This window comes from Monodelphis domestica, chromosome 2, assembly GCF_027887165.1.
Source record: "Monodelphis domestica isolate mMonDom1 chromosome 2, mMonDom1.pri, whole genome shotgun sequence".
Lineage (NCBI taxonomy): Eukaryota > Metazoa > Chordata > Mammalia > Didelphimorphia > Didelphidae > Monodelphis > Monodelphis domestica.
In genome coordinates this window covers 321,792,141-321,814,731 of record NC_077228.1, presented here as the reverse complement: position 1 = coordinate 321,814,731, position 22,591 = coordinate 321,792,141, and the positions used below count along the sequence as shown (strand labels likewise).

The window sequence follows — 22,591 nt, the reverse complement described above, 5'->3', positions numbered from 1 at the left end:
TTTAGTGCTTCTCAATCAAGTTTCGCAGGGCCATACTATTTTGTTCATCCTTTGTTATCTGACCTTGCTTTCATCTTTTTTACATATCTTTCTATAATTTTACATGATCTTTATTCAACATTGATCTCTTTAGAAAACTCCTTTTTTCCTCTTCAAAATTGTCCTCTTTGTGTCTTTCTCTTGAAAGCCCTTTATTTCATAGCACTGACTTCCGCTATATATTTTTTATCTTGAATATTCTTATGTATTTCATATTTCAAATATTTTCCAATTATGTTTTAAAATTTTTTATCATTTAAAAATTTCAATTCCAAATTCTCTCCCTCTCTCCTGCTCCTCTTCCACCCCATGAGAATCGTCCATAGTTTTAAACCATAAAATCCAACTCATTTTTTTCTTTGAAACTTTTTAAATCTCCTTTCCTAAAAGATCATGCTCTATGTCTGTGAATAATAAAATACCACATTCTCTGCAGGACTAAAATTGTGGGTGAGCCAAAGAGCAGCAGAGAAATATATAATATAGAGAGTGGATATAAGTAGTCCAGAGTATATTACCAACACTATCTCACATGGAAGAAGTAATCTAGTATATGAGATATCATCTACAAAGAATATGATTGGAAAAGGAGTAGGGTCAATCATATAGTGAGACTAAACAATTAACCAAGAGACAAACAAGAACCTTCTGGTACCCATAAGTTGCCATGTACTTCCCATTTAATAACCTCTCACAAAATGTAAAATTTCTTCCTTCAAGGCTCAGATCAGACCCTATATTCTTTGGTCTGTCATTGCTGACCCAATGTTCTTTCCTTCCACAAGTTACCATCTTTTGTTGATCTCTGCATATGTTGCATACCCCCAGAAGAATATAGGCTCTTTGAGGGGAGGAATTATTTTTTTTTTGAGAGAAGGGAATATATGTTGAAATTTCAGCACCTGCCATGACATTTTTTTCACATGGTAGGCACTTAATAAAGTTTGTTTAACTGAATTGAATTGATTTGGGAAATCTAGGTAAAAAAGCTTTCAATTTTTGGAGGATTTGTGGACAAGAATCACACCAGGTGAAGAGAAAGAGATGTATTGTAATCTATACCAAAAGAGTAAGGTTCTATATCAATGAGATAATGAATCTATTTAAGGACTGAAGTATAGAAAAAGGAGAGACAGGTGAAGCAGAGTTTGATTATAATTGGAGTGTTATTAATTCATGGAGGACAGATAAAGATGAATCAATCAGGAAGCAGTTATCAAGTATTTAGTATGTATTAGCTACTGTGCTGGACACTGAAAGCACAAATGAAAAGAATGAAACAATCCCTATCTCTCAGCAAGGAATCTTCTTGATTTAAAATAGGACAGCTTTTGGAATGACCTCCAGGAATTGAAGAGTGAAAGGAATAGAACCAGGGGAACATTATATGCAGAGACTGATACACTATGGCACAATCGAATGTAATGGACTTCTCTACTAGCAGCAATGCAATGATCCAGGATAATTCTGAGGGACTTATGAGAAAAAGCACTATCCACATTCAGAGGAAGAAGTGTAGGAGTAGAAACACAGAAGAAAAACCATTTCCTTGATCACAATGGGGATATGATTAGGGATGTAGATTCTAAATGATCACCCTCACGCAAATATCAATAATATGGAAATTGGTCTTGATCAATGACACATATAAAACCCAGTGGAATTCTGCTTTGACTATGGCGTGGGGGTGGGGGGGTAAAAGGAGGGGAAGGAAAGAAGATGAATCATGTAACCATGGAAAAATATTCTAAATTAATTAATTAAATAAATTTTAAAAATAAAATAAAATGAGATAACTTTGAGGTGATCTTAAAGAAGAAATTCTCAAAGAACAGTAGCTCAGTGGATAGAGAGCCAGGTTTAGAGATTCAAATGGGTTTAAATCTGACCTCAGATATTTTTAGCTGTATCACTTTGGTGAAATCACTTCTTCCCAACTGCCTATCCCCTCCACTCTTCTACCTTGAAACCTGTACTTAGTATCAAATCTAAGACAGTAAGGGTTTAAAAAAAAGAAGAATCTTGACTAATGGAAAACTGCTGAAGAAAGTTGTAGAGTCTTGATTTCTGATGATTTATAAGGAACCAAGATAATTCCTAGTCTTCAGTAGCTCAGATGTTCATTTTCCAAAAACAATGTGTTGATTTGTATTATCTTTTAAATTGCCTTTGTGCCCTACAAATATAACTAATCAGTCAATCAACAGAAATTCATAAAGCCCCTACTATGGATCAGAATACATGTTGAAGATACAAAGACAATAATGCAACAGCCTCTATCCTCAAGGAACTTACAGTCTGTAGATTATTTAACTGTCATATAAATATCTTCATGTTGGAAATAAAAAAATGTCACTTCTGCATATATTGTAGTATTAGTTACCCTAATCAAGATCTAAGCTATAAGCTCCACTAAGCTGGAAGGCTTTGAGTACAGGCCTGGTAATAGACTGGGTCTATTATATAATCAACCTTAGCTTGGAACATCTTATTACAAGGCAACTGGCCTCTAAGTGAAGGCATCTCTGACTACAGCAACCCAGAAAATATTCTACTAAAGTATAGAGGCTGTCATCTCTGGAAATTAAGGGAGCATACACAAAAATAATACTTTGAATTCCTGTATTTAAATTAATATATTTTTCCAATATGGCACAATAGAAAAATGCTAGAATCAGAATCAGATGATTTGGGCTTGAATTCTGGCTTTGTCTAGTACTATCTGTGCAAGTTTGGAAGAGTAATTAATTTCTATGAGTCTAAGTTTACTTATTTTTAAAAGGAAGCTTTATTCTAGATGACAACAAAAGGTCCTTTCCAATTCTAAATCCTCAATAACGAAGCCATAGTTGATTTGCTCAACTTCAAATAGTTGATGAGTGCTGCAATTGGAATTTTCTGATTTTTGCTTCAGTGTTCTAACATCCTGCTTCCTCCAGATGCATATAATGTGATATACAACTATATTTTTCAAGCCATGAACATCTGCAAAAAAAAAAATCTGATTTCATAATTGTAGAAAACTCCTATCAGGAAAATTCATTCCAGAAGAACTCGTTACCACCAGGGCTATGGCACAATAGAAAAGTACTAGGGTCAGAGGCACATAAAGGTGAAATGACTTGGCCAGGGCCTCATAGTAATTAGATTTCACTGACAGGAGTTGAAGCTAGTTTTTTCCAATTCCCAATCCTCAATCCACAATGTTGTACAGCTATTGTTCATGTCTTTTTCATGAATATGACATACTGACATGATGTCTCCACTGATGGAATGTAGGGTAATGGAGGACAGGAACTGATTATTATCTTGATTTGATAGCACCTGATACAAAGCCTTGTGTGTAGTAGACACTTAAATGCCCTTCAATTGTTCTTTATTACTGATGATTCTTGGTTTGGAAGGGCATAAAGCACTAAAGCCTCATCATTCACCCAGAGTAATATGAACTCCCAAAAGATCATCTGAAAAACCTTCCCAGAAACACATTTTCAAGTTAAATTTATATCAATTTTCTACATGGCAGATTAGAAAAACCTGTCATTCAATATCAGGGATCACTGGACTAACTAGTCCAGTGATTTTATTGGTATGGGGAACACCAAAATGGAAATTCTGTTACCGATACATGTTGGCCCATTCTCTGCAACGTAAGAGTCTTAGAGAGGGCACCGAGAGTATGAATGACCTACCTAGTATCACATCTCACATCACATCTGTAAGAAGCAGGATACCAACACATTTTTTCTGGCTTTAAGGCAGGCTATCTATTACACTATGATGCCTATCAATCAATTATTTTTATTAGTATTAGGAAACAGAATAACCATATATTTCTTAACTGCCTTGAGGATGAACAATAAATAATCTTTTTTGTCTGTTATGGAAAAACTTAATTGATCAACAAACATTTATTAAGTTCCTATGTAGTTCCAGGCATTGTGTTTAGTGCTTAGGATACAATATAAAAAATGAAACAGTTCCTGTCCTCAAGAAGCTTTCATTCTATTGGTGGAGACCATAAGAATATACAAGATATATACACAGTAATTCAAGATCATTATGGATGGTAGGCATTAGCAGTTGGGGGAATCTGTAGCAAGTAGAGATGAATTTTGCAGGAAACCAGAGATTCTAAGAAGCAAAGGTGAAAAAGGAATGCATTCCAAACCTTAGAGACAGCCTGTGTAAAGACATAAAGACAAAAAATGAAATGTTACATGTGGGGAACAGCAAGATAGCCAATTTGTCACTAGTAAAATAACTATGCCCTCCACTCTGCCCTGCCAAAAAGTATTTGTTTAGGTAAAGGAAATTTGGGAAGGATGAAATGATAAAATTTAATATCACCCAAAGGTTAATTATCTCAGTCAAAATAATAGCTTGGAAAGGAATGAGAGTACAGCTGTTAATAGAGATTATTTAGAATTCCATTAGGGGCATTTTAGATCCAAATTGTTCCCATAATTCCAAAGAACAAACCAGAATGACCAAATGCCTTGCTTAGAACTATACAGAAAGAGAAATGATGAGCTCAAAGCAACATTTTATAAATGTGGACATGTACCCTCAGCGAATTGCAGATCAGCAAAACTTGAGGGAATGGACAAGTTGCCAAGTTGCTGCCTCATAATGGTACTTCCTTCTAAGACTTGAGAAAATAGCAGAAAGTCCCTATTTTTCATTTTGTCTTACCTGTACCTCCTTTTATCTTTCTTCATGAATTTCTCCCCTGGTTTATCTTGATTGGTCTTTGAAATGTAAAATAAAATAATTAAAAGCAACCCCATCCAATTCCACATTTAAAAAATGAAACCATTGAGAACAGGTGAGCAAAAATCAAAATCTGAGGCACTTACCCATTTGCACAGCTGCTAGCAACCTGAGAGATATTTTTAAAAGCTTCCTTAATCCATGCAGTCAGTCGTCTTGAGAGTCAACATGTTCGTACTGTCAGTGCTCGGTCAAGCCTGAAAGCTTCGAACGCTGTAACTCAAGACCAAAATTGAAGTTGTAGAGCTTGAAACTGTCAGCCACATCATGATCTTTTTTTCCCCCAGTTTATCAGGAGTGTTCCTGCTATCAGTGCTCATTTTTCTCAAAATAGCCATTTAAAATTGACTGTCTAAAATTTTCCTTTCAATTAAATTTTTCCCTTTCTTGATAACATTTCCAAAAAGACTAGATACTTTTTTTTTCTCCTAAGGGGGGAAAAACATGAAGAGAATGGTTATTAAGGAGTCTGCACATAGAAAGCATATCATCTCCCACTTTGACAGTCCAGCATTGCTCTGCCCACTACTTTTTTTTTTCCAGTTGAGACATCAAAACCTTTTTATGTTCACACTGTCTATGCATTTTTATGACATCTATCACCGTAGAGCCCTGAGTGTTCAGGCAGAGATATTGCACTTGAGAAGGAAGAAGTTGCCATCCAAAGCCCTTGTAGATTATGTCAAGGTGAGTGATGAGTATGGAAGTTCGTAGGAGAACAGCCAGGCCTGTGGGATTCTAAGATGCTTTGTCTACGTCAGGATTTGTGCAAAGCTCAGGTGAAAAATACCTTCCTGAAGTTTTTCTTTAATTTGGCATAAAACAAGTCTCCAAGGATAGGCAGTCCCATTTCCCATGACCCCTTAGTAAAGGACATTTTTAGGTGTTTTATCTTGACTTTAGGGGTAGACAATTATTTGCTCTTCAACATACAATCTAAAGTCCTAAGATAAGAATAATAACTAGTATTTTAGCACTATATGGTTTACAAAACATTTTACGTATCATCTCATTTGACTCTTACAACAGTCCAGTGAGGTAGATGCTATCATTCTCATTTTACAAATGAGGAAACTGAGGCTGAGAGATTGTCAAGGGTCATAGAGCTGGTAAATGTTAGAGCAGATTTTGAACTCAGGTCTTCCTAACCCTAAGTCCCCAGGTCTAGTCACCAAACTATCTAGCCCACCTCTTCATATTGGAAGATGGTCTATCATTTGTGTTCTACCTTCAATTTATCTTCCAGCAGATACACTGTGACAATTCATACTGTTAACTCTTTACACAGTTACTTTACAGATTCTCCCTCTAGCAATGGATACTGCAGCAACTCATCCTTTATGACTTTTGTCCTCCTCCCATGAGGAATATTGCAATATACTGGAAGCTTTTTCTGGGGCTGTATTATGAAGATTCAAGTGGCCACTTCCTTTTTCAGTCGTTCTTCTTTCTTTAATGTGTATGTGGGGGAGTGGGAGGAAAGGGGATTAATTCCCAAGGTGAGAGATTTGCTTTCAGAAGGAGTGATAAAAATAAAGAGAAAAAAAAACCTTGCCAACATATATAAAATACACACACATATAGACATATGTATGTATATATACAGGTATCCCTTCCACATCACAAGGATTAGGGGTACAGCACCTCCCCCCAGAATCTGGAAAATATATGGAAAAAATTTTGGCCCTTATTTTGTGCCAAAGAAGGAATCTGAAAAAAAATTTATGGTGTTTTCAGTACTTTATTGTAAAATCTGGGTTAAGTATTTGGTCATAGGTTATATGTAGGTCAATGTTAAGATATCTCTACATTTCTAATCTTTGTGTCATCTGCTGGATTTCACATTCTCTTTGCAGATCTTAATTTTTTACTTATTTTAACTTTAAAAATAAATTATGTACATTTATTGTATTAAAAGAGACAATGTGTTAATATTATACAATTATACATATATTTTATGCATTTTGGAGTTTCTAAACTTTTTCTGTGTCATCTGCTGGCCTTCACATGTTGTCTATATTTTCTGCAAAACTCTCAAAAATACCCATTTAATTTCTTATGACAATCTCTTATGTATTGAAACTGGGAAGGGGAAAGATAAGTTGTGCAAGGGATACACACACACACACACACACACATATACACATGCCACAGGCAAGGTCCAGTCTCACTCGCGACTCCAGGGGTTCCTGACAGGTGGCAAATGATCAGTCAAGAAATAACAAACAGAAGACAGCTGTATCTTTACGGCCATGGGAATGCTTTGCATCTGATAGCTGCTCTGCCATCCCCAGGCTTGATGTTTATTTTTATACCCATTTTCTTGGCACACAGATATATTACATAACACATATGTCTAAATGGAGATAATTAGAAAAGTGATATATTAACTTTTAACAAATCACTTGATTGATTCTATATTCTTGTATTATGGCTACAGATTCTTGACAGCATAAAGGTTTCACACAAGATAAATGATTTTGTCACAGGTGGCTTAATTTTCTCATTATCCTGTAAGAAGTTTTGAGCTTATAAACAATCAAGAAAAATTACTTATTGCTTTTAATAAAAGGAAATAATCAATCAAAAGTTCTTAAAAGACAATTCAATAATCATATCATTGAGGTTGAGAAGTACTGGGAACACAATTCAGATTTAATATTAGACTTTACACTAGAGAGTTTCCCACTGACAAGTTACTGGTTTGTGAAGTCAAGTCACTGAGGCATGTTGAAGCTTAGTGTACCTTTACATTTTGTATGAGCTTTTATGATTCATTTGTATGCTGGCTTCATGAGAATAAGTTTCTGTGAGTGGGAAAGTTCTGGGCTTGGCTTATAGCTATGGTTTTACTGGGAATTATGTACCTAAGTAGAAGTTAACCCATGATAGTCTTTTGGGATTGGGTTTGAGAGTCTGATGTTTTGGTTATGTTTTGGGGAATTAGGGTACAGATATTTTGTTCTTGCATTATTCCTTCTGAGACAAGGGGGAATAATCATGTCAATTCCATAGGTAAGGGATATTAATGAGAGAGGTCATGCAAGGGGGACTGAGTGGGCAATCACATCTTGTCAAGGGCCACTCTGTGGCCTCCTTAGCTACCATGCATGACTCTGTCAAGGCGTCGTGGCCTAATGGCTCCCAGAATATACACACATAATGTGAATGTTATCTTTTATATTGCTTTCATGCCATTAGTCACTGGTAATAAACTCCTACTTATTTACCTCTCCTGTGTATCTCAACCTCTTATAACCTTTCAGATAAGCCATAATTTTTGTGCTTCCAATATTGTGGTACTCCATGATTTCACAGCTTAATAGTATGACTGGATGAATACTGGATGAATGGTATTGAAGTGTGTGTGTGTGTGTGTGTGTGTGTATGCGCATATGCATGTATATGTCCCTGTTCCCTTCACGGGGGAGTTTAAGATTTTTTAATGTAGTGTACAATTTGCAAAATTTCACCCATCCCATCTCTTCCTTGTACTTAATTCTTGGCTAAGTTCATTGTCCATCTATAAAGATGCTTTGAAAAGTAACCAAAATATTCAAAAGGAGGAAAGGGGAGCTCTATGAGTTAAGGCTTAGAGAAAATAGTATATAACACCTCAACCTAGAAAAATCAAGACGAAAATTCCCCCATAACTGAGTGATTAAAGAATATAGACAAATAGCTTTCAGAAAAATGTAAATTGTTGATATCTATATTAAAAATATTCCAACCACTATAAAATAAGACACATGCATATTTAAAATTGTTGAGGTTTCCCCTCAAGCATGTAAAACTGGCAAAGAAGGCCAAAAAAATGAAAATCAGTGTTGGAAGGACTGTGAAAATATAGGTATACTACTATACTATTGGGAGAACTATGTATTGGATCAACCATTATGGGGGAAAATGGCATTATGTAAGAAAAGTCACTAAATTGTTCACACTCACCCAATAAATACCTGGGCATAAATACCTTCAAAGGGGTCAGTGAGAAACAAAGTTTCTATACATAGTATATCCTTGGTAGCAAAAACTTAGAAACAACAAAGAAACCCATCAATGGGGGAAATGACCAAATCAATTGTGGCATATAAAGAGAATATTATTCTACCATAAATTTTTTTCAGTGTGATGAATATATTAGTGAAAGGGGGAGCCAGAGAAGTACACAAATAATTACTATGCCAGAATATTGGAGAACCATGATGGATATAAGTAAATTGCTAAGGGGACTCAGAAAAGAGTACAGGGAAGACCACAGAGGGAAATAGATAAGGCTTTGTAATGATTAAAATTAATCTTGGAGACTGTATATTGAATTATAGCTATTTACTAGTAAAAGTGAGAGAGAGAAAGCAAGAACAGTCTAATTAAATGTCTATAAACGGTGCTGCCTCTTTTTCACTCTAGGGTCCCAGTCATATCACCCTTCATTGTTTTGGGCTCAGAGAAAGCAGTAGACTCCTAGAGATCACTCTGCCAGATTAGATAAGCCCAGCAGTGCTGGCCAAGGAGAGAGAGCCGCTTTGGTCCAAGAACACAAAAAAGACAGAGCATCTAGCTTCTCCCACTGGCTTTTTAATCTAGTTTAATCCATTTTATTCCCAGTTTCTAATGTGCCAGGATTTCCTTCATTCCCAGTTTAAGCAGACACATCACCTCATGGAATTTCTACTGGTCATGCACTGGGTAACCATTGAGCAATGACATCCTGGGGGTGGGTAAGAGGCTATATTTTATGTTAATTTCTTTTTTTTTAATTTTAAAATATTTTATTTGATCATTTCCAAGCAGTATTCATTAAAGACAAAGATCATTTTCTTTTCCTCCCCCTCACCCCCAGTAGCCGATGCATGATTCCACTGGGTATCACATATGTTTTGATTCGAACACATTGCCATGTTGTTAGTATTTGCATTAGAGTGTTCATTTAGAGTCTCTCCTCTGTCATGTCCCCTCAACTGCTGTGTCAGGCAGTTGCTTTTCCTCGGTGTTTCTACTCCCACAGTTTATCCTCTGCTTATGAATAGTGTTTTTTCTCCTAGATCCCTGCAGATTGTTCAGGGACATTACACCGCCCCTAATGGAGAAGTCCATTACATTCGATTATACCACAGTGTATTAGTCTCTGTGTACAATGTTCTCCTGGTTCTGCTCCTCTCTCTCTGCATCACTTCCTGGAGGTTGTTCCAGTCTCCATGGAATTCCTCCACTTTATTATTCCTTTTAGCACAATAGTATTCCATCACCAACATATACCACAATTTGCTTAGCCATTCCCCAATTGATGGGCATCCCCTCGTTTTCCAATTTTTGGCCAAAACAAAGAGCACAGCTATGAATATTTTTGTACAAGTCTTTGTGTCCATTATCTCTTTGGGGTACAGACCCAGCAGTGCTATGGCTGGGTCAAAGGGTAGATGTTCTTTTGTCGCCCTTTGGGCATAGTTCCAAATTGCCCTCCAGAATGGTTGGATCAGTTCACAACTCCACCAGCAATGAATTAATGTCCCTACTTTGCCACATCCCCTCCAGGATTCATTACTTTCCTTTGCTATCATGTTAGCCAATCTGCTAGGTGTGAGGTGATACCTCAGAGTTGTTTTGATTTGCATCTCTCTGATTATAAGAGATTTAGAACACTTCTTCATTTGCTTATTAATAGTTTTGATTTCTTTATCTGAGAACTCCCTATCCATATCCCTTGCCCAATTATCAATTGGAGAATGGCTTGATTTTTTGTACAATTGATTTAGCTCTTTATAAATTTGAGTAATTAAACCTTTGTCAGAGATTTCTATGAAGATTTTTTCCAAATTTATTGTTTTCCTTCTGATTTTAGTTACGTTGGTTTTGTTTGTACAAAAGCTTTTTAATTTGATGTAGTCAAAATTATTTATTTTACATTTTGTGATTCTTTCTATGTCTTGCTTGGTTTTAAAGCCTTTGCCCTCCCAAAGGTCTGACATGTATACTATTCTGTGTTTACCCAATTTACTTATGGTTTCCTTCTTTATGTTTAAGTCCTTCACCCATTTTGAATTTATCTTGGTGTAGGGTGTGAGGTGTTGATCCAAACCTAATCTCTCCCACAATGTCTTCTAGTTTTCCCAGCAGTTTTTATCGAATAGTGGATTTTTGTCCCAAAAGCTGGGATCTTTGGGTTTATCGTATACTGTCTTGCTGAGGTCGCTTTCCCCCAGTCTATTCCACTGATCTTCCTTTCTGTTTATTAGTCAGTACCAAATTGTTTTGATGACTGATGCTTTGTAATATAGTTTAAGGTCTGGGACTGCAAGGCCCCCATCATATGTGTTTTTTTTCATTATTTCCCTGGATATCCTTGATCTTTTGTTATTCCAGATGAATTTTGTTATGGTTTTTTCTAAATCAGTAAGGAAATATTTTGGGAGTTCAATGGGTATGGCACTAAATAGATAAATAAGTTTGGGTAGGATGGTCATTTTTATTATATTGGCTCGTCCTATCCATGAGCAGTTAATGTTTTTCCAATTGCTCAAGTCTAGTTTTAGTTGTGTGGCGAGTGTTTTGTAGTTGTGTTCATATAGTTCCTGTGTTTGTCTCGGGAGGTAGATTCCTAGGTATTTTATTTTGTCTAAGGTGATTTTGAATGGGATTTCTCTTTCTAGTTTTTGCTGCTGAGCGGTGTTGGAGATATATAGATAAGCTGATGACTTATGTGGGTTTATTTTGTATCCTGCAACTTTGCTAAAGTTGTTGAGTATTTCAATTAGCTTTTTGGTTGAATCTCTAGGATTCTTTAAGTAGACCATCATGTCATCTGCAAAGAGTGATAACTTGGTCTCCTCCTTGCCTATTTTGATGCCTTCAATTTCTTTTTCTTCTCTAATTGCTACTGCTAGTGTTTCTAGTACAATGTCGAATAGTAGAGGTGATAATGGGCATCCTTGTTTCACTCCTGATCTTATTGGGAATGCATCTAGTTTATCCCCATTGCAGATGATATTAGCTGATGGTTTTAGATATATACTGTTTATTATTTTTAGGAATGACCCTTCTATTCCTATGCTTTCTAATGTTTTTAATAGGAATGGGTGTTGTATTTTATCAAAGGCTTTTTCTGCGTCTATTGAGATAATCATGTGGTTCTTGTTGGTTTGCTTGTTGATGTGGTCAATTATGTGGATGGTTTTCCTAATATTGAACCAGCCCTGCATCCCTGGTATAAATCCTACTTGATCATGGTGGATGACCCTTCTGATCACTTGCAGGAGTCTTTTTGCTAGTATCCTATTTAAGATTTTTGCATCTATATTCATTAGGGAGATTGGTCTATAGTTTTCTTTCTCTGTTTTTGACCTGCCTGGTTTTGGAATCAGTACCATGTTTGTGTCATAAAAGGAGTTTGGTAGAATTCCCTCTTTGCTTATTATGTCAAATAGTTTGTATAGTATTGGGATTAACTGTTCTCTGAATGTTTGATAGAATTCACTGGTAAATCCATCAGGCCCTGGGGATTTTTTCTTAGGAAGTTCTTTGATGGCTTGTTGGATTTCATTTTCTGATATGGGATTATTTAAGAATTCTATTTCTTCTTCTGTTAGTCTAGGCAGTTTGTATTTTCATATATATTCATCCATATCACCTAAATTGATGTATTTATTGCCATATAATTGGGCAAAGTAATTTTTAATGATTGCCTTAATTTCCTCTTCATCGGAGGTGATGTCCCCCTTTTCATCTTTGATGCTGTTAATTTGCTTTTCTTCCTTCCTTTTTTTAATTAGATTGACCAGTACTTTGTCTATTTTGTTTGTTTTTTCAAAGTACCAGCTTCTTGTCTTATTCATTAAATCAATAGTTCTATCACTTTCAATTTTATTAATTTCTCCCTTAATTTTTAGGATTTCAAGTTTGGTTTTATGCTGGGGGGTTTTAATTTGATTGCTTTCAAGTTTTTTTATTTGCATTTCCAATTGATTGATCTCTGCTCTCCCTAGTTTGTTAATATATGCACTTAGGGATATGAATTTACTTCTGATTACCACTTTGGCTGCATCCCAAAAGGTTTGAAAGGATGTCTCGCCATTGTCATTTTCCTCGATGAAATTATTAATTGTTTCTATGATTTCTTCTCTAACTAAATGATTTTGGAGTATCATATTGTTTAATTTCCAGTTAGTTTTTGATTTGGTTTTCCATGTACCATTACTGATCATTATTTTTATTGCCTTGTGATCTGAGAAGGCTGCATTCATTATTTCTGCTTTTCTGCATTTGTGTGCTATGTTTCTGTGACCTAATGTATGGTCAATTTTTGTGAATGTGCCATGTGGTGCTGAGAAGAAGGTGTATTCCTTTTTATCCCTATTTATTTTTCTCCATATGTCTATTAATTCTAATTTTTCTAAGATTTCATTCACTTCTTTTACCTCTTTCTTATTTATTTTTTTATTTGATTCATCTAAATTTGATAATGGTTGGTTCAAGTCTTCCACTAATATGGTTTTACTGTCTATTTCTTCCTTCAATTCTCCTAGTTTCTCCATTAGAAATTTGGGTGCTATATTATTTGGTGCATACATGTTGATTAGTGATATTTCCTCATTATCTAAAGTCCCTTTTAACAAAATATAATTACCTTCCCTATCCCTTTTGATCAGGCCTATTTTTGCTTGGCTTTATCAGATATCATGATTACCACTCTTGCCTTCTTTCTGTCAGTTGAGGCCCAGAAGGTCTTACTCCATCCTTTAATTCTGACCTTGTGGGTGTCAACCCGCCTCATGTGTGTTTCTTGAAGACACCATATGGTAGGGTTTTGGATTCTAATCCATTCTGTTATTCGTCTATGTTTTATGGGTGAGTTCATCCCATTCATGTTCAAAGTTATGACTGTCATTTGTGGACTCCCTGGCATTTTGATAACCTTCCCTAATTCTAACCTTTTTTTCTTCGGCTCTACCTTTTAGTCCATTGATTTACTTTAAATCAGTCCCCCTTGTCCCCTCCCTTGATATGTTTACCTTTTTAGTCCCTCCCCCTCCCCCTTCTCTTTCCCTCCTCTTTTGTTTTCCCTCTCCCCCTCCTCCCCTTGGTTTTCCCTTCTCCCTACCCTTATTGGGTAAGATAGAATTCAAGATCCCATTGGATCTGGATGTTCTTCCCACTCAGAGTTGATTTCCCTAAGAGTAAGGTTTAAGTAAAAACTCTCTTCCTCTCCTTCTTATACGAGTTTTCTTTCCCTCCCCTTCCTGTGTGAATCTTTGTGTGAGAAAGATTATTCTATTTGGTCTTTCTTTTCCCCCTATTTACACCTTACATTTTCCCCACATATTAGTATACATAGATTGATATAAATGTATCCTTATAGAAGAGAGTTTGAGTAAAAGAAGAAGATAACATTTTTCTCCTTTTCCCTTTCCTTCATACTTACCTTTTTAGGTATTCCTTGCTCTTTGATTTTCGATATCAAACTTTCCACAGAGCTCTGGTCTTTTCTTTGCAAAAACTTGGAAATCTTCTATTTTGTTGAATGCCCATACTTTCCCTTGGAAGTATATAGTCAGTTTTGCTGGATAGCTGATTCTTGGTTGAAGACCCAGCTCTCTTGCCTTTCTGAAGATCATGTTCCATGCCTTACAATCATTCAGAGTGGAATTTGCAAGGTCTTGTGTGACCCTGATTGGCATTCCTTTATATCTAAATTGTCTTTTTCTGGCTTCTTGTAGTATTTTTTCTTTTGTTTGAGAGCTTTGGAATTTGTCAATTACATTCCTGGGAGTTGTCTTTTGGGGGTTTAGTGTAGAGGGTATTCTGTGAGCTCTGTCAGTGGCTGTATTTCCCCCTTGTTCTAGAATCTCTCGGCAATTTTCTTTAATTATATCTTGTATTACGATGTCAAGTTTGCTGTTTATTTCTGGCTTTTCTGGAAGTCCAATTATTCTTAAATTATCTCTTCTCCCTCTATTTTCCAAATCTGTCACCTTGTCAGTGAGATATTTTATGTTCTCTTCTAATTTATTGGCCTTTTGGTTTTGCTTTATTAGTTCTTGTTTTAAGGCCTGGTTTTCCTTTTCAGTTTGGTCATCCTCGACTGGATCAGGTTGTTTTCAGGATGTGGCCTTCAGAAAAGCCAGCTCCCGAGGCCCTTTTGCCAGCCCTGAGGGTTGCTGTTGTTCCAGATGACCCTGCTCTCTGAGGGGGAGGGGTTGTGGCTTCCTGGAGCTCCAAGGGCTCCTCCCAGGGGGTTACGAGCTCCCCCATCCCTCTCTGTTTCCCTGCTGTCTGGGTGCCCCCTCGACTGGGTCAGGTTGTTTTCAGGATGTGGCCTTTAGAATAGCAGGCCGTGGGGCTCTGAGGTTGCCTCTGCTGCCTCGGACTCGGCGCTCTGGGTTGGGGGGTGGGGAATCTTCCTTCTGCCTGCTCCTTAGGTCCGAGTGGTCTCAGGTTCTGGTTTTTGGGGGGGGGGCATACCTTTTGATCCAGGTCCAGGTCCAGGAGGAGGACTCCCGGGGTCTATGCTGTTGATTGTTTTGAATTTCGGTGTCCTAGGAGCATTCGATTTGAGATCGGTTTCAGGAGATCTGAACTTTAGCTTTCTCTAAGCCGCCATCTTGACTGGAAGCCTTCTATTTTATGTTAATTTCACACAAATTCATGGAGGATATTTGCAAAGAATGGTTTAAATAATCTAAAATACAAGAAATAGTGTTCCTAGAAACTGGAAAGGGATAAATTGACAACAAAGAAAAATTAAGGGCTATTTCATACAATAAATTATCTATAGCAGAAATTGATGCTTTGATTTTTGATAAAAACTAAAAATAAACATGTTCAAATAGAATTTTAATAAATGTATGAATGCTGAGTATTCCATGAATAGTAATTTAGCAAAGTTATAGATATTGGAAAATGTGAGGAGATTTATATGATTAACCATTTTTAGATAATTGTAAGGAAAATATACTCTCTTACCCAACATCAATTAGTGACTATCCAGAAAAAGAAGTGAAAAAAATTTTATTACTAATATTGTTCCAGAAATGCTACTTACTTGAAGTAATAATTCTTATATTTAAAATAATAATTTCTCCTTTTATGGTTTGAATTTTAGATCCAAAAATGACCTTTAAGAATATCTAGTCTGATTAATCTTTTTTCTTTTACAAATAAGAACTCTGGCACAGTTCGATTTTAAGAGGCTTATTCTAGGTCAGCAAGGTATCTAGTAGCAACGTGGTTCATAGCTTGGGCATCTTGACTTCTGGTAGTATTTCACTCATCCAAATAATTATCCAAAGTAGAAAGGACTCTCAATATGTTCAATGTAACCTATTCATACTAAAAGAACTAGTAAGGGAGGTAGAGTAGATGGAGTGCTAGACAAGGAATCAAGAAGATCTTAGTTCAAATCCTTCCTTAGACACTAACTAGTTTTATGACCCTGGGCAAATTATTTCTATAAACATGTTTCCTCATCTGTAAAATCTGTTAAAAAGAGGTTTGGACTAGGTGGCCTTTTAGCTCGAGCTCTTAATCTGAAAGCACTTTGAGTATTAAAAGAAATAAAACTATTCTTAAGTTACATATCATTCAAGAAGGGGCATGACTGATTGGATAGAGAGTGGGCTAATGAGTAAGGAAAATTTGGGTTCAAATCTTCCATGTGATATAGAGTGGCTATATGACTGTGGGCAAATCACTTAACCTTTCAGTGCCCTGGACAGCTTTGCAAAACTACAAATTTCACATGAGATGTTGATCTTAATGGGTATAAAGGATTTCCCTCCGGAGTACGAATGAAATCATCAGTTCAGATAATAACAACATCAATAGTAATAATAATTTAATTATATAGGAGGCAAGGAAGAGTAGTTTTTTGGCCCCCAGAGAGGAACCTTCATGCAGTAAAGTCAGTTTGTTTCTACTCTTCCAAATAAAGTCATGTTTACCTTTTAGGGGGTTAATGTCTTGTTCAGACTTGGGCTCAGTGAGGTAAACTGAAATATGCCTATTGTCTTGAGGCAACTTATATCTTATTCAAATGCTTCAGATGCAATAAAGCCTCATTGACTTGGGTCCGCCCCTGTAAACCTCAATTTTTAGAAGCTTTCAGTGTCAATTACCTCCCACAACAAAGCAGTCAGCAAGTCTCTTGGTATTGCCCAGAGTGTCATATCATCAATCCCAAACCTGTTTACACTTCACAGTAAAATTTAATTTCTTGTAGTTCCTGCTGAGAGTTAGGCTGCCTTAATCAATTGAATTCTTAAGGAAAATGAGAGTCTCTGAGGTAAACCAGAACTTATTAAAACTGAGCTTCCAATCAAAATTTCCAGAAGCAATGGGGTTTCCTAATTCAGTTCATTCAATACATGCAACTCAGCAGTTTTCAGGCTGTATTTGCTGGGATGTGGTGAATTCTCTCCCATTAAGAAAAGTTGAATAGAATTCAATTCATGCAATATTAATAACTTGCTCTACTTTACAGCTTAGTAATAAAGTTATTTATGCTGCCAGCGGCATTTAGTGACATTAGCATTGGAAAAATATCACTACACAGGCATGGCCGGGACTATGCTATTTAAAAACTGAAGAACTTCAGCAAAGCTCTGCAATACTACAAAACATATCTTGGGACAAAAGGAAAAAGGACTCTGGGACAACGTATTAGCATGTAAAAGCAAAGAAAAATATTCTAAAAGAAAATGATGTGGCACTGTCTCTCAAAACAAAAGAATCAGGAAAATGGGTCAGAGGTGTAATCATAATGAGTAAGCAAAATCTCTATAAAGATGAAAGTGTTGATGGAATACAAATTCTCTCTCCTCATAGATCAACTGCATTTTTTCAATATCTAGTTAGACCCTGGCCAGATTTCTTTATATATAGGCAAAATTTTTGTTCTGGGACCTTTTTTATTTTTCCTAATACACACAATTATATTAATACCAATTAAGTGTCATTTAATTATTATTTGATATGATTTCATGTGTGTCAGTCTTATATCCTCTTGTAGATTACCAATACTGTAATAATGATGATCACAGTAGAAATAATAACAACAATGATGATTGTTGGTGATGATAATGGTGATGATGATGCACAGTGTATAGAGATCCATCTTCAAAATCAGGAAGACCTAGGTTGAAGATCTCTGAGGTATTGGCTACAGGTAAGAGACTTAACCTCTTCATTATCCAACTAGACTACACTGGTAGAGTGAGATCCCTCAATCTAATTAGTTCCTTACACCATTAAAATTACAGACTAAGTGCCTATCTTGTAACACTTAGAGGGATCAGGGCAGAGTGCCGTGTGGATACTGAAAAGAGTGTTACACAGGAAGGCTGGAATACAAATACAAATATCACCTCTGATATTTATTATCTATATGACCGAGTCATCTAACTTCTTTGAGTCTCAAACAATTACCTAGAACTTCTGTTTTGATTCATGGGTGGGTAGCGATCAGTACTTGTATAAGATTGTTTAAGTAATTGTGTTCAGAGATTTACAAAGCACCTTCTTCATAGAAATGCTGGAAGGAAGAGAGGTGCTACAGGGTGCAAAATGAATAAGATGGAGTTAGAAGGCTGAATCCTGACTTCCATGATTTGCCACTACTCATGTGTCTTTAGTAAGTCTCAATTCTCTATTTGTGAGATCAAAGTGCTTGATCAGATAACCTGGCAATTCCCTGCCATTTCTAAATCGATCTTCATTTTACAGATATGGAAACTGAAGCTCAAAATAAAATGAATGAATGAATGAAAAAATAAATAAATAAATTTATTAATTAAAGTGGACATCCCAGGAGGATAGAACTAATAAACCACAAAGTCTGGATTAAAACCCAGATCTTCTCATTTCAAATCCAAGGTTCTACCCACTACAATAACATGCCTTCTCAGTGACCATGTCTTACTTAATTCTTCTCAGTTCCCTCCACAGCCATATGTGCCATTTCAGAGAAAGCCTAGATGAAGGTGAGTATGTTCAATGGAGTGGGGAGAAGTGAATTATGGACAGTCCATTGGGTCTTTCAGAACAACAGTGTTTATGTTGGGGTTATGTTTGGTAGGAGGGAGACTGACTGTATGATTTGACCATTGTAGGAAGTTACTGGTAAGCAAAATCCTCCCACCAGTGCAAATCATCTCCATCTCTGAGACTTACAGCCTTGAGAGGTGGCTGGAATTCTAAAAGGTAACTTCTATAAGCTAGTGTGTCAGAGGTCATCCTGAATCCAAGTCCAACTTACTGCTCTCTATTCAATGCTATACTTATTTCTACCTGCAGAGGGATGATATAGTAGTATATTGGATTATATGCCACCAGTTTATGAGAAAATTCATGACCCCAAAGGCTTCATTGGTAGTCAGAGACAATGTCTCACCTCAAGGAGATGGTCCATAATTTATTTTTGTTTTGTTTTGTTTTGTTTTCTTGAGCATGTTATTGTATTGATATAACAAACTCCTTGGCAGAAAACAATGCTTACCAATGCAATTCAGTCAGTCAATAAGCATTTCCTAAGCATTTAGTATGTGCCAGGCATTGGGCTAAGTGCTGGGTCAGCATCTGCTTGGCAATATATACCTTTTAAAATATTTTCCCCTAAATTAAATGTAAAATAATGTTTAACCTTCCTTTTAAAAATTTAATCAAAGTCTCCCCTTTCCTCCCTCCCTTCCTTCTTGCCCTCCTTCCTCACTGAGATGGTAAACAATCTGATATACATTTTACAAGTGCAAAAAATGTAAAACATTTTTCCATATTATTCATTTTGCAAAAGAGAACAAACAAAAAATGAAGAAAGAAAGTGAAATATAGTATATTTTCGTATGCATTCAGACTCCATCAGTTCTTTCTCTGGAAGAGAATGGCATCTTTCATCATGAGTCCTTGAGGATTATCTTGTATCACCATAATGCTAAGAATAGCTAGGTCACTCACAATTGTTCATCATGATATTGCTGTTATGTCTGCAGTGTTCTCCTGGTTCTGCTCACTTCATTTTGCATCAGTTCATATGTTTTACTTGTTTTAATCGACCAAGATCTAACTTCTAACCCTCCCATGTCAAATTCACCCTATTCTCAAATGAGCATACAAGAAAAACAAAACCCATTCCCCACACATATAGTCAATTGATACAAATCTTTACATTGGTTATATCCAAAAAGAATTTGTCTCATTTTGGCCTTACACCTCTTCATCAAGAATGGATGAACAGGAGGTGGGCATCTTAGCTCTTGGGACAATAGTATTCTATCACATTTGTATACCATGGGTTGGTCATCCATTCCCCATATTATAGGCACTCCCTTAGATCCTTATTCTTTGCAACCTCAAAAAGAGAGTGTCTATCAAAAAAATTTGGTGTAAAGAAAAAATCAAAAAAGAATCTACTATGCCTAATGACTGGGCCACTGAAAAAGTGAAGTGACTTGTTTAGGATCACATAGTATGTGTCAGAAATAGACTATGAAATGAAGTGTTCTTGACTATGAATTTATATCACTATCCACTGCACTGCTCTGTCCCTCATGTACATAATAGGTAAGGTCCATAATAACCTAGAAAATAGGCAATTCATTAATGAAAAGAAGGTGATCTGAAAGGATTTAAACATTTCCTTTTACAGGGTATAATACTGTTTGATATTTGTTTATCTGTTTATAAGTCCAATTCTGCCCCCACCCCCCAGTGAAATGTAAAGTACATCATGGTAAAGACTGTCTTATTTTTGTCTTTGTATTGCCAGTGCCAGCTAGATGGCGTAATGGAGAGAGTGTCAGACTGAAGTCAAGAAGACTCATCTCTGGAGTTTACATCTGACCTTAGACACTTAGTAGTTGTGTGACCCTGGATAAGTCACTTACTCCTGTTTGCCTCAGTTTCCTCATCTGTAAAAATGAGCTGAAGGAAATGGCACTCCAGTATCTTTACCAAGAAAATCCCAAATGGTGTCATAGCGTCAGACATGATGGAAATGACTGAACAACAACACTTCCCCATGCCTAGTACATTGTTGGTACTTAATAAATATTTATTGAATTGAATTTTACAAATAGAAAACCTGTTTGAGATTATATGCTTTTATATTAAAACTTGTGGAATAATTAAAACTGGATTTATTAGGAAATGGCTGATATTGGGATGGGATAGCTAGTTGGCTCAGTGGATTGAGAGCCAAGTTTGGGTTTAAATCGGTCCTCAGAAGAGCATGGGCAAGTCACTTGACCTCCATTGTTTATCCCTTACCACTCTTCTGCCTTGGAACCAATAAACAGGAATGATTCTAACACAGAAGGTAAGGTTTTTATTTTTTTTAAGGGAACATGTCTGATATCTCTGATTTTGTTGTTGATTTATGGTTGAGCTTTCTGAATAGACTTAGAATTACTTATCAAAATACTTTCCCATTAAAGTGATTTTTCATAATCTCTTTTTAAGTGAATTTTGGAATTTAAAAGAAAATTTGGAATTTTATAACTTAAAAAGTCTTTGCTCAAGCTGAACATTTTCTGAAATGAGTCTTCATCAGTATTCTTAATAACCCTATACCTAGTAACACATCCCTGGTTTGAACATAAGATTTAGCATCTCTATAGCTAGGTCACTAGAGATTCTGGTCCTGAGGCAACATCAAAAAGGATTGGCTCTAAAGTGGGTCAAAGAAAAGATAGGACTTACGCAAAGATGTGATCAGGTAGGCAGTAGTCAGTTGTGGATAATGGAAAGGTTTAAATAAAATGGAATGGATCAGACAATATGTCCAGGTGATGGGTCAGATACTTAAGAAATTGAGTCAAGAAATAGTGTCTAGACAGAGTCAAAAAATGAAAAGCATCTTGGAAAACTAAGTAGTAGAGCCAGTTATCTGTCCTAAAAAGAACAGAAAAAAATTACTCTTTCAACTGGTGAACGTTCAGTTCTACTTAGAATAAATGAGACAGAATTTTTACAAAAAAAGCAAACCAAAGTCCTGCGAAATGAAATTACTTTCCCCAGAGTAACAATATTTACAAGTAGTGGATGTGTTTTTCTCTTTCCTTATACCAACTTTGTTTGCTAGACAAACTCTTCTTAATTTTAAAGGCACATGGCTTAATAAAACAGATCTTTCTCTCTAATATCAAGGGCTATCTCCTCATTCAAGTAGGATGACTTTATCATCTACATCTATAAGAAATGATATATCCTTCAAGTGACATTTGCTTATGTTGGGATCAGGGCAACATTCAGGCTACTCAGCAGTTCACTAGGAGATGTATCCCAGGTCCTCAGTCTTCCCTCCATTAAAGTATTCCTCATGCACAGTGTAGTATCTCTTGGACTTTGGATCAGAGTATTAGCAGGCTGGTCTCTGGTCCAGGGCCTAAAAGTATGTTGGACTTGGAGTCATAAAAACATTCCAGGCTCAGGTTCTTCATCACATCCATATTATCTCTTAGACCTTGGGTAAATCACTTACCCTTTATAAATCTCATTTTTAATCTAAGTGGAGATTATAATGGTTTCTATATCAAGGTGGGGTTGTAAAGATCAGATGAGACAATGTAAAATATTTCACAAAATTAAAAGCATTGTTACCTTGTCTCATGCCTAAGATGGTGCCTGGTAATACTACAGGGAAACAAAAATACATATCAACTCTCTCAGGCAACTGAGGGAATAACTTCTAAATTAGAGAGGCATTAGTGACCTGAAAAAGTCATGAAAATTTCCAGAAGGGAGAATTCTCTCCCAGTGAGCAATGACCCTCTTCTTCCCATTCTATCCATTC

General features: G+C 36.2%; 1 long non-coding RNA gene across 2 annotated transcripts; it reads left to right on the top strand.

Moving 5' to 3' along the window:
• Positions 1–15,228: 15,228 nt before the first annotated feature.
• Positions 15,229–20,880, top strand: LOC103094358 (uncharacterized). 2 transcript variants are annotated; one of them, XR_001628328.2, is made up of 3 exons: positions 15,229–18,785; positions 18,915–19,005; positions 20,567–20,880. It is a non-coding gene; the product is annotated as an uncharacterized LOC103094358 (long non-coding RNA). The 2 variants fall into 2 exon arrangements; XR_008916590.1 differs by lacking the exon at positions 18,915–19,005.
• Positions 20,881–22,591: the final 1,711 nt, after the last annotated feature.